The sequence below is a fragment of the Myxocyprinus asiaticus genome, chromosome 26 (genome assembly GCF_019703515.2).
Source record: "Myxocyprinus asiaticus isolate MX2 ecotype Aquarium Trade chromosome 26, UBuf_Myxa_2, whole genome shotgun sequence".
Classification (NCBI taxonomy): Eukaryota; Metazoa; Chordata; class Actinopteri; order Cypriniformes; family Catostomidae; genus Myxocyprinus; species Myxocyprinus asiaticus.
The window spans coordinates 43,560,414-43,573,940 of record NC_059369.1 but is presented as its reverse complement, the minus strand read 5'-3'; the positions used below and the strand labels follow the sequence as shown (position 1 = coordinate 43,573,940).

General features: G+C 37.8%; 1 protein-coding gene across 1 annotated transcript in view; it reads left to right on the top strand.

Moving 5' to 3' along the window:
* The window catches only part of LOC127416675 (SH3 and multiple ankyrin repeat domains protein 3-like), a 286,289-nt gene that overhangs the window by 239,215 nt on the left and 33,547 nt on the right, over positions 1 to 13,527 (top strand). The window lies entirely within an intron of this gene.

Sequence of the window (13,527 nt, the reverse complement as noted above, 5' to 3'; positions counted from 1 at the left end):
TACTCCATTTTTTGACCATCCAAAATGCATATTTATGGTGCATCAAAATAATCCACATGACTCCATTCAACATGTAAAGTTCTTCTGAACCCAAACGATTGATTATTCTTATAAACAAAACAATACTTGTATACTTTTTAACTACAAATGTTCACTTCCATACATCTCTGTGACGCACGCTCATGAGAGGGATGATGTAAGCTTGTTGGTAAGGTCACGCGTCACGTGGAGGAGGAGGCAGGAAGCGTCATTGTTTACAAGAGAAGGAGCGCTGTACAAAAGTTTAATCGTCTGTGCTGTAGATTTGTATTTGTATAAGTATATTGTTCAAAATGGTCGTTTGGCATGTGTATCCTGGATTCTTCAACCTTCAGAAACCCCAAAGAAAATGCACACCGGGAAAAATATAAACTTTTCATCGATTACCTATACATGTTCATGAGCGATTGAAGCTCTGGCTTATTGCGCTGAACCTGGATATCAGTACACCCCTACATTCTCTCAAATACTGGAGGGTGTGCAGTGAACAAAGGGTCAATATCTGAATTCATCGGCTGTGCCCATGCTGTTTTTCCAGCGAACTCAGGTATGTGTGAAAACTTTGTCATTGTCACGCCTCCCTCGGGCTCTGCACCTCCTTCAGCAAGATTTCCAATTCACCGCATTTCTAATTCACCTCACCTGCACTCAATTCACTCGCTCATCAATGCCTGCATAATTAAGTTTGTGAAGCTTCTCTTCTGTGTGATATCACCTGTACCACTGATCTCACTGTGTAACCCTGTAAATCATGTGAATCTCGGTAAACGTTCTCGCACTTGGTTTCACTAACTACAACTTGTGTGGCTTGAATTCCTGACAGTCATATAGCCTATATATTTCTGCTAAAGAAAAAGCACAAGTTTATAACACAACGGCGTTGCTCCGAAATAAAGGATGGTTATTTACTGCAGTAAAGTTTTTTGTTTATTTTTTATTATTATTATTTGGAAATGATTTTTATTTTATTTTATATTGTTTTGGACTGGTTTGGTTTGTGAACGGTGCTTGGTCTGTGGTCTGTGCAAGTTTCTCTTGTAAACAATGACGCTTCCTGCCTCCTCCTCCACGTGACGCGTGACCTTACCAACGAGCTTACATCATCCCTCTCATGAGCGTGCGTCACAGAGATGTATGGAAGTGAACATTTGTATTTAAAAATATATAAGTATTGTTTTGTTTATAAGAATAATCAATCGTTTGGGTTCCGAAGAACTTTATTTGTCGACTGGATTCGTGTGGATTATTTTGATGCACCCTAAATATGCATTTTGGACCATCAAAATATGGAGTTTATCCACTTGCATTGTTTAAAGGAGGAGGCCTGAAATGAAATTCTAAATTCTGTTTTGACGAAGAAAGAAACAGATACATCTTGGATGGCCTGAGGGTGAGTAAATTATCAGCAAATTTTCATTTTTGGGTGAACTATTCCTTTAAATGACCTTCTACCACGCTAGATTCCATCACGTTTATTACAATCGCAAAATTCTGGCCTGTTAATAGTTCCTAGAATATCAAAATCCACAAAAGGAGGTAGATCCTTTTCATATTTGGCTCCTAAACTATGGAATTGTCTCCCTAACACTGTTCGGGATGCAGACACACTCCGTTTAAGTCTAGACTAAAGACTTATTTATACACCTATTCAGCCAGGCATACACCTAATTTATCCTTCAACTTAGTTAGGTCTGCCGGAACCAGAAACATTTATCATAATCTATAATTCTACAATAAATTGAATGGCATCTACACTAATATTATTCTATTTGTTTTCCTGTCTCAACCTTTTCCTGATTCATATCCCGAGGTTACCAGAGCAGCCAGATCCACTCCGTTCCTTCTTGGTGTCAGAATTCATTGCTACGTGCCGCTGAGTGATGATGATTAATAGCAGCCGGTGCCAGCCAGACATCACTTCAGTCTATTACGATGGACTTCAGAGGATGAACTGATGCCAGCTCCAACCATAAGACATGGGATACTACATATGCCACTGCCTGAACCTTGGATTTAGGATGGACCTCACCGAACCTCACCGAAATGACCGGCCAGTTGAACTGCGATGCACCTCACTGATCTCTGTCTGCATCACCTTTGTCCAAAGATGGACTACACTCTTGAAATGGAATACACAGACTATTAATTAATTGCCAACAAAAGCCTTCGTCAGCCAACTAACAAAGGACAATGCATCTATGTGAACTTCTGCAGTTAATCCAGGATGAACTTCAAAGACATTAGTCATTAATCTTAACGTTTATAAAAAAAAATCTTTGTTTAAACACTGGCCCTTAACAGTTACTTAGTTTACTAATTTTAAACCATGACCTGCACTGCACATAAATAACTAATATTGGCATTATATTCATGATGTTAGTTAGAGGGGAACTGGCCCCCACAGTGAGTCTGGTTTCTCTCAAAGAAAACTGTTCGGGACTGTTGGTAATGTCTCTTTAAGTATAGCAACAGTTCAACAAGCGTTTCAGTTGAGCAGACATTTACGTGCACAGAGTCACACATTTTCTTTTCTGCATCCATGCCCTGTGTGATTAGAATTATGGTTTCTTAATAAAAATTTTTATCAACAGCTGACTTTTAATTAACAAAACCGCCCTAACCATAACAAAAGTTCAACCAAAATTTTTGTTAATTTTTGTTAATCTGCACTGAGTTTTTTCAGTGCAATGTAAATGTAACTATGGCATATCACGGCTCAACTAAAGCAATGGTGCCAACTCCAGACCCACTGCAGCCTTATAAGGTTAATTTCCTTTAGAGGGAGCACTCATGAGACAACATGCAGTGTACGGATTTAAGTGCCTTAAGTGTCCAAATACTTTTTGGGGACAGTGTATGTCTGCTTTCATCTAGCACAACTGAGAAATGAAAGTCTGTTCTATTTCACTATTTTGAATGAATGGTTTTGTCTGGGTCTTATGGACTGTGCTAATATTCTCTACTCTATTGTACTCTATCCTGTTCTGTTTTGATTTTGAATGACTTTATAAACCTCGAGAGCCTCTCTGATGCATGTTGTTTGTTGGCAAAAAAATTCATATAGTGTTTCTAAGCTGTGGATATGAGAACAGGACAGTCACAAATCAGAATAAATCACACACGTCTGTTCAGACAGATTGCAGTGAAAGTTGAGGAGAGATGAGAGCTCAATGAATCTATCAGTCCGCATTGGTCTGTGGCGTAGACGACCAGGAGAGAATGTGGGATGGCACAATGTGCAGAGCCCTTGAGAATGAGCTCTCCCGAGCACTAGATATCCACTGCAGAAGGTCAGAGAAAAAACTTTGTCACAGATATTACTATGACCAAACCACAAATACAACTATGCCACAGATGCAACTACATCACAAATAGGGCTGAGTTAAAAAAAAAAAAAAAAAAAAAAAAAATTACGATTAATCATGATCTTCACTTGACCAATCCCTATATTGATTCTTTTTTATTATTTATTTATTTATGGATTTTCTCCCCAATTTTGGAATGCCCAATTCCCAGTGCGCTCTAAGTCCTCGTGGTGGCGTAGTGACTCGCCTCAATCCGAGTGGTGGAGGGCGAATCTCAGTTGCTTCCACGTCTGAGACCGTCAATCTGAGCATCTTATCACGTGACTTGTTGAGCGCATTACTGCGGAGACGTTGCGCGTGTGGAGGCTTCACACTATTCTCCGCGGCATCCACGCATAACTCACCACACGCCCCACCGAGAGCAAGAACCACATTATAGCGACCACGAGGAGGTTACCCCATGTGACTCTACCCTCCCTAGCAACCGGGCCAATTTGGTTGCTTAGGAGACCTGGCTGGAGTCACTCAGCACACCCTGGATTCGAACTTGCGACTCCAGGGGTGGTAGTCAGCGTCAATACTCGCTGAGCTACCCAGGCCCCCCATATTGTTTCTTAATATCACAAGATCAACCTTTTACTCGATGCCAGGGGTGCTCATCCAGTCGATCATAAGTTCACACTTCAAAAGAAATAACAGTAGTGAGAAATAACGATATTTTCTCTTTTCTGTAAAATATACTTCAAAATGTAATGAAAATGCCTGTGTTGTTGAGGTATTAATATATACCGGAAAAAATATCAGAATTATGATGTTTAAACGCAGCCTAATAGATCTGTATTTGTATCTGTTTCTTTACTTACAATGTTGTGTTTGTGTACTTATCCTGGATGTCTCAACCAAGTGGAAAACTTGAGATAACGTCCGTACCATGGCAATGGTAATACGTCACTCGAGAGACCATGTGACCTCCACCCTCTCGTGAAGCTTATCAGAAGCGATGGTTTATAGTTAAAAAGTACTTAAATATTGATCTTTTTTTCGCACCAAAAGCAATCGTGTCACTTTAGAAGACATTAATTCAACCGCTGGAGTCGTATGGATGACGTTTATTATGACTGTATGTGATTTTTGGAGCTTCCAAAGTCTGATCACCATCCACTTGCATTTTAAGGAACTTTTTTGTTTTTTGTGTGTGTGTGCAATAGCTTTTAATTTGTTTCTTTGTTCTTACTATACTTCTGATGGTTTACTGGTATTGAATAATTACTTGTGAACTTCAACAATGTTTACTCAAATTAGTTAGCCCTAGTGTTTTTTTGTGGTATCGAAACTGGTATTGTGTATCCTCAAATTGCTTTCATATGTAAGCAATTTGGACATTATAACCGAAATGTACCCAAATAAATTGGAATCAAATAGAATCGAGAGTTTGTAAATCAAATCTAATCGGGAAATCGGTACTAATACCATTCACAAATATGTCATAACAAATATGCCACCAGTGCGACTGTCACAGATACAACTATGTCATAAATGTGCAGAAAACCTCTGTCCTCTTAACCTAGATTATCCATCACAGAAGCTCGCCTCATAACAGCATGACAATTATGATCTGTGGCTGACTTTGAAGAAATACTGTTCTATAACTGACTTGAATAAAATCCTCACAATTTTTCATCTGATATAGATGTATTCCAACATTTGGTGCAAGCTTTAATTTAATAAAGAACCTGGATTTCTGCAAACTGGACTTCTTTAGTCTGCTTTCATTTCGAAATCTGTTTGAGTCTGGACCGTCCACATCCCATCTGCGGCATACGGCTGTTCTCATAACTCGCTGCTGGCACAAAGGCCCTGCCGTGCATGTCGCTGCTCATTTCAAGTGCGGGCATAATTTATGAAAGCTTTTAGCATGTGATAAACTGTTTAGCCGGAGGATGTGTGCGTGATTGGTTGATGGAATTTGACGAGCTTCAATCATTGAACGCATCAACAAAATGGCACAAGGAAGTTTTGAGACACAAAAGGTCTTTGAAGGCTGTTCCTTAACTAATCAGGATTTTATCATAAGCCATTTTGTAATCTGAAATGTGTGATTTCCAATAGAATTCAATCAAGTCATCGTTTGGTGATCACTGACTTGATGGCTTGATTCTTCTGTATAGATTTGTAATTTCCTCAGCCTGACTGTGGCGGCATTTTTGCAAAATGCAGCATGTGGTTCATTACACGTATAACAGCAGTTCTGAGGTGAAATGTCCAATGTGTGATGCTAAAAGCGAGTTAAATGTTTCCCCAAACAGATGAGGTTTTTAAGGTTAATGCCGCTAGGGGGCCTGGGTATCTCAGCGAGTATTGACGCTGACTACCACCCCTGGAGTCACGAATCCAAACCAAATTGGCCCGGTTGCTAGGGTGGGTAGAGCCACATGGGGTAACCTCCTCGTGGTCACTGTAATGTGGTTCTCGCTCTCGGTGGGGCACGTGGTGAGTTGCGCATGGATGCCATGGACAATAGCGTGAGCCTCCACACGCACTGTGTCTCCGCGGTAACACGCTCAACAAGCCACGTGATAAGATGCACGGATTGGCGGTTTCAGACACAGAGGCAACTGAGATTCGTCCTCCGCCAACCGGATTGAGGCGAGTCACTACGGCACCATGAGGACTTAGAGCGCATTGGCAATTGGGCATTCCAAATTTAAAAATTTTTTTTAAAAAATAAATAAAAAGGTTAATGCCACTATTTTGATGCTTTTCTGGTGCTTTTTCTGCAGAGGTGGATACTAACATGCTACATTTACTTGGTTACATTTACTTAAGTATTTTTTTTTTACTTTTAGAAAATGTACTTTTAAGAGTAGGTTTAATAATGGGTACTTTTTACTCTTACTCAAGTACATTTCTAATGTTTTTTTTTTTTTTACTTTTACTTTGTTTCTTTCATTACATTACTGGTTTTAATTATATAGGTTTTAATAAATGAATGGGACTTTTAGGACAGCAGAACTTAACAGTTCTTAACAGTTGCAGGTGCAAGCCCGCCAAACAAACACTTACGTCACACAGTGCCTTAATTTTACACCAAGACAAGCAGATATTTCATGATTAGAAATGCAGGTCCAACTTAAGCAAATTCGTTGCAGTGAGTTTTGCAATTGTGATAACGTGAGCTTGTCGGTGTTGTGGTGATGGTCATTTTCAGATTGGTTCTGTAACTATGGCTCTTATGACATCAGTTTCTAAGTATAAATGTTTATATCAGTGCTGAAATATATCAATGCCTACAGTACAAATCCATGTAAACATCAAGTGTAAATGCCTTTTGCTCTGCCTATCACGTGCGTGCGTGTTTACTGGAGCGCATCTCTGCATCTGCACACTGCACAGCAAACTTGCATTTGACAGATGCAGCGTGATTTTCTCATGGACAACAGAGAACAATCTCTGAACTTAAATAAGCCTAATACACTTCCAAATACAAAGATAAGGTGCAGTTTACCCTTACTGTACAGAACTAATGATCTAAATTCTTTCTACACTGAAAATAATGTAACTAAACTGAACTAAGAATCAATTCAGGACTTAAAATGCTGTGAGAAAGTGAAGGTAGCCATTAATAAAGCTTCTTTATTCAGCATTATATATGATTGGGCCTGTGGAATGTTGTTCACGTTTTTCACCGTAATAATTACTAGAAACTGGTTTCCAAACTTCTCTGCTGATTGATAGATTTGTCAAATCTGACAATTGTCCTTAAAGTGATAGTTCAGCCATGAATTAATATTTTGTCATCATTTCCCTGCCCTCATGTTGTTCCAAACCTGTGTGATGTTCTGTATTTTGTGGAACACAAAAGATGTTAGACAGAATGTTAGACACTGACAGTCTCAGTCAGGGCTGTTTTAGACCATTGTGGCACCCTAGGCAAGATCCCCTATTGGGGGGAGGTGTGTGTGTGTGTGTGTGTGTGGGTGGGTGGGGGTGGGGGGGGGGGGGGGTTTGCAGAGGCCTCCTCTTTGGCACCCTCCCGGCAGGTGGCTCGCCTATGCCTAAAAACGGCCCTGGTCTCAGTCACCATCCACTTTTAAAATATGGAGGAAAAAACATGCAGTGAAAGTAAATGGTGACTGAGGATAACATTCTGTCTGACATCTCCTTAATTGTGTTGCATTGAAGAAAGTCATACAGGTTTGGTACAACATGAGGGTAAATTATGAAATAATTTATAATAATAATAATAATAATAATAATAATAATTATTATTATTATTATTACATTGTTGTCATTATTATTAATATTATTATTATTCTGTAATACATGTTAAATGTGTATTATGTAATGGAATATTGGAGATTAAACGTCCCTAATGTTACCTCTGAAAGTAACTAGTTACTCACTACTTGAGTATCCTTTTAATTTGATACTTTTTTACTCTTACTCAAGTAATTATTAACGTCACTACTTTTACTACTACTTGAGTAATCTTTTTTTTTTTTTCAAGTAATTGTACTTGTGTACAGTTTTTGGCTACACTACCGACCTCTGCTTTTTTGTAATTTATTAAAAAAGGTACTTGACAGCCCCAGTTCTCATTAACATTCTATGTATGGGAAAACATGGCAAGGATATTCCAAAAAAAAAAAAAAAAGGTGAATTTTTAGGTGAAATATTCCTTTAAGAGTTTAGTAAGGCAGTGCTGGTGTGTGTGTGTGTGAGAGAGATTGTTTATTTGGCCGTTGTGTTGGAATAAATGCTCTTGTTGTTCATTTAGCCATCTGGAATGGCTATGACTCAGCTGTGATGCAGGAACTTTTTTATCCTATTTCCTGATCCAATCTGCATGTTGTTTACATGCAATGGACAACTGCATCAACACATCTGAGAAACACATTCTTTAACAGGTCATACTGTATATTGTGTCATTTACAGTGCGTGTTCATGTTGTTTGTCATTTGATGGATGGTTGTGGAATATAGCCGTCAGAAATCTCATTCTGTCTCTCCTCATTCTATGATAAATGACTGCATTATTCTTGCTCTTGGCACAGCTGGTGGGGACTCTTGTGATCGGCTATACAGTAAACAAAAATGCACACATAAACACACACACAAATACATATTCTGGGTTTATTTATACACTACATTATCAGTAAAGACTTTCTAGGTAGTTTTAAATTAGGTGTATTTAATTACTATGCACTTACATTACAATACTTACAACATAATCCATTTATTGTGTTACTACATGTTGTACTGCAAAATATTCACATTTGCTGCTACTGATGTTGAGGTACGGGTAGGTTTAGGAGTAGGGTTAGGGGGTTAGGGTTAGAGTTAGGGTTAAGGGTAAGGTTAACAGTTTAAATACAGATGCAATTAAATGTGGGTACTTTATATTAAAAGTACAATGCAAGAACACAGATATACATAATAAATGCATTGTATCAAATGCTTAAGTACATATAGCCCTCTACATTGCGAGTAAATCACTCGTATATGTGACCAAATTTTGCGCTATGTGACTAAAATGTCTGTTACTAGCCACTGGCTAGTAAATGTTCAGATTTCTCTCGCCAGTGATTGAGTTGTGTAGTTGTGAACAGTGTTGGGGAGTAGCTAACTACAAGTAGCGACGCTACTAACTTAACTGCATTTTTCAGTAGCTTGACAGTAGCTGAGCTGCTTTTAAAACAGTGTCGTTTTTCCAGTAGCGAACTACTTTTTACAGCAAGTAGTGGTGTAGCGCGACCAAACACTACTTCTTGTTTTGGTCAGATTACAACTAATAGCCTTATTTATTACGTAGAAGCCAAACTTCTGACAAAACGTCTGACGAGCTCAGAATTAGGCAGCGTCTTTCTTCTTCTTCTTTTGTAATGGCAGATCACAAACTAAAATAGTGCATTACCTCCATCTACTGGCAGCTTAGTACGGCTCACTTGGATAAGAAGAGACAGTCTGATGGTTATGTATAGCGGACCAGCTACAGTTTGTTTACTTTTACAAGATGTGCAAATTGATAAAAGAACACCATTTTATTCTTGTATAAAATGAATGTATTATGTATTATTATGCGACAGTCTATTAAAGGGTGACCAAACGTCCTCTTTTTTGGACCTGAACCAAGCGTCTGGATTTGAAAATTACCTCTAAATGTCTGGGAGATTTTTGTAGAACAACCTCTGTATGTGACCTGTAAAGCTGAAACTTGCATGTAAATGGCAAAAAAGTCAGAAAATACAATGAACACGAATACAGGTGAGGGGAGAAACAAGCCCTAAGTCTCTATTCACATATTAGCCATACTCAATATTATGTGACAAGCACAAAACGCATCTTTAGGGAAGTAGGCTACACCTGGGCACAAAGTATAGTATAATTTTTTTTTTTTTTTTTAATGGCATCTGATCTTTTCTGTTTTTATTTTCTGTTGTTGTATTTTATTTTATGGCCTTTATTAACTGTATTAATGTTACTATTCATTAAATGTATTAAATACGTATATTAATTAATAAACGTTAAGTGTCAATTTTGTTATTCATATTATTGGTTTGATAGTAACATTGTAAAACAATATTGCCTTGTTAAGTAACTTAAATGTACTGTAGCTAGTTACTTTTTGATAGTAACTTGTAGTGTAGCTAACTACTTTTTCAAAAGAGTAGCTTGACTGTAGCTTAACTACTTTAAATGATGAGTAGCTTGTCATACTACAGTTTAAAAGTAGCTTCCCCATCAATGGTTGTGAAGAACGTAAGCATCGCAATCCTTTTAACGAATAACAAGCTGGATTCAGCTTCGTCTTTTACAGCGTGCTGTGTCTCATGAGCACTCTGGAGGTGTTGTCGTGGATTGCGCTGTCAACATCACTTTAGTTGAGACAGAATATGCCATACATTTACGTAGCATTTAACGACGTCAACTATGATTTTGGTTGAACTTTTCCACTGACTGCTTTAACAACACTCTCAGGTTTACAGCATGGCTACAGACCAGTAACGCATCTGTTGGACGTCTGTGTTGCAAAAATCGAGAAGTTGTACATTTAAATTTGAGAACTTGTACAATAAATATTTGTACACATAGGTCAATACATATTATGCAAGTAAAAGTTTCCTTACTATTTTGTATCCAAAGACGAGATCCACACACTCCATTTTCATTTCATGTCTCTTTTAATATCCTTTCTGTTATTTGCAGTCCGTTGGTGATCAAAAAGTAAAAACAAAACATTAATTATTATCATACATTGCACAGATGAGGGAAAAACCACCATGTAACTTCTCTCTCATTAATGAGAGAGCTGCCGGTTCTCTTAAAGAGACAGTACCAATTTAGTGCTTGTTATTCATATATATGAAAACTCAATGTGAATTGCACAAGTGCATGTAAACAAACATGTAACAAAATGTAGTAAGTGTAATACCTGTGTAGATACATAAATATTCAAAGGCACAATCATACATTATGAAATATTTTTACATTAACAAATGCTGTAAATATGGAAGAATTTGAGAAATAAGCTCTTGCAGCATCTATACAGGTTGTTTTTTTTTTTTTTTTTTTTTTCAAAACCTAATGTTTTTACATGGTAGTTTTGATATAGTAGCACTTAAATTATAATTTTTAGAATGCAATTATTAAATTATTGTTAGATTTGGAACCTGTCTTTATTATTAGGTTCCAACCTTGTGATTTTTTTGATAAAATGTGTATGACATTTTCAAACAGTGACAACATCTTGTATCATTACTATAAATGCAATTTCATGATATCATATAAATTGATAGATTGTGAAATGTTTACTTTTTTAAAAAAGCTAAATGTGATTGAAATAGGAAATAAAATTTACAATCTCCAATACTATATTGCGTGAAGTCATATACGTATATGAAGATGCCCCCTTCTCGGTTTCCTTAATATCTTTTTCAGTTGTGTTATCCTTACATGTCGTCAAAAGTCTGGCAAGTAACAACAAAGATTTGGGGTCCTGGGTAGCTCAGCAAGTAAAGCTGCTGACTACCACACCTGGAGACTCGAGTTTGAATCCAGGGCGTGCTGAGTGACTCCAGCCAGGTCTCCTAAGCAACCAAATTGGCCCGGTTGCTAGGTAGGGTAGAGTCACATGGGGAAACCTCCTCGTGGTTGCTATAATGTGGTTCTCGCTCTCGTTGGGGCACGTGGTGAGTTGTGCATGGATGCCGCAGAGAATAGCGTGAAGCCTCCACATGCGCTATGTCTCTGCTCAACAAACCACGTGATAAGCGGATTGACGGTCTCAGACATGGAGGCAACTGAGAATCGTCCTCCGCCACCTGGATTGAGGCGAGTCACTACACCACCACGAGGACCTACAGCGCATTGGGAATTGGGCATTCCAAATTGGGGAGAAAAGGGGAGATAAAAAAATATTATAATAATTTACTGGCCAATGGCGATTCTTTCTCCAACTTTTCCATAGAGGGTTGGTGTAGTAGTTAAAGACACCTAATATAAAGTGGCTCAGATCAATTTAAACCTTTGCAATACATCACAGGTCAAACATTGATTAAATAGATTTGAAACCAGACGTATGGATGTTAGAATACAAGTTTTTCTGAAGAAAAAGTGGAGTAAGTGGTTCTTGTCAATACAAAACTCGCTGCCATAATGCTAGGGTGTTCTACACACTTGCCAGGGTGTTGTTATGGGGCTGCTGATGTGGGTGGTTGCTAGGACATTGCTAGGTGGTTGATAGTGGGTTTTAGGTTGTTACGTAGTTGTTACTTAAGTCTTAGGCTCAAGTCATATGAGCTCACCCTCTATGATAATCTCTGACATAGCTCGGGTCCCTTATTCAAGGTAAGTCAATAGGATTTTTATTTATTTTATTATTATTTTTTGCCAGTTTTATCATATGCCAAGAGAAAATCATAAAGCCCTTAGAAACTTAATAGCGCACCTCTCCTGAAAAAGCTGCATGATTTGAGGAGTCATTCATGTCCGTAAAAAAAAAAAAAAAAAAGGTGTGGGACGAGTTACATGAGGAAGTTTTATACTGTACATTGGGTTAGGTGTTTGTTGACTTTGCCACCACGCGGTCTGTTTGAACATGCATAACGTGCGTTCTTGTGTTACTGTGGCGGTGAAAAACCTCAGTACTGAAGGGGGCGCTAGAGTTACCTTCACACATGTGTGCTATTTAAACTGAATGTATTATTATTCAGGTAAGTTTCTATAAAAATACTAACTTCGCAATATTCACTTCAAACTGTTGCTTGAAAGAGAAAACTCACCGTAGAAGCAGAGTTCAGACTAATATCTGCTGTAGCGCCCCTTGTGGCATCGCTGAGAATACAACGCGTACTCGCATTAAATTGTGGTCTGACACATTTCGGAACGCAACAATGCAGGAAATTGAAGTTTACATGCTTGCGTAGAGGATGTTTAGATATGACCGGATACTTTTTTACTGTACTTAAGTACATTTCTTTACTTAAATATAAATATTTCTTATGGCTTTTACCAAACTTCATTTTGAAGAGAAAATCATTACTTTTACTCTGGTAAATTTCCTATAGCTATTGCGATTGACCAAAGCAAACAATTAACATGTAAACTGCGTGCAGCTCAGTGACGATCTCCGATTTTCAAAACAAATATTCAGCAGTTCGCAAGTCAATAAATGTTGTTACCATTTACATTTAAACAAGGTAACGTTTTCTAGATGACCAGTTGTGCCATTATTTATGCCATTTTCTTGTACTTTTGAAAGTGAAGTATATTCTATGTCAGTTACTTTAACACTTTTACTTTAGGATTTTCTCATGAGCTACTTTAACTACTTTTTGAACTACTCCAGACAATTTACATAAAGGTATATTTACTTTTACTTAAGTATGACAAATGGGTACTTTATACAATACTGGATATCACCCATTTGTTTCATCAAAATGGTCAAATAGTGTAGCAACTCTCTCTCTCTCTCTTTCTCTCTCTCTCTCTCTCTCTCTCTCTCATGAATTTGATCTGCATGTCCTATCTTACCTTCATTAAAATGCTAATGCACGCTTTTAGTTCTCAGTTCTATTGCGACAGACTAGGACAGAATCTCTCTTGCTCTAATTATTTCTCCTGAAATTTAATCAGTTGCCAATATAATGTAATTGTTAATCACACTTGGGCTTGTCGTTCTTAAA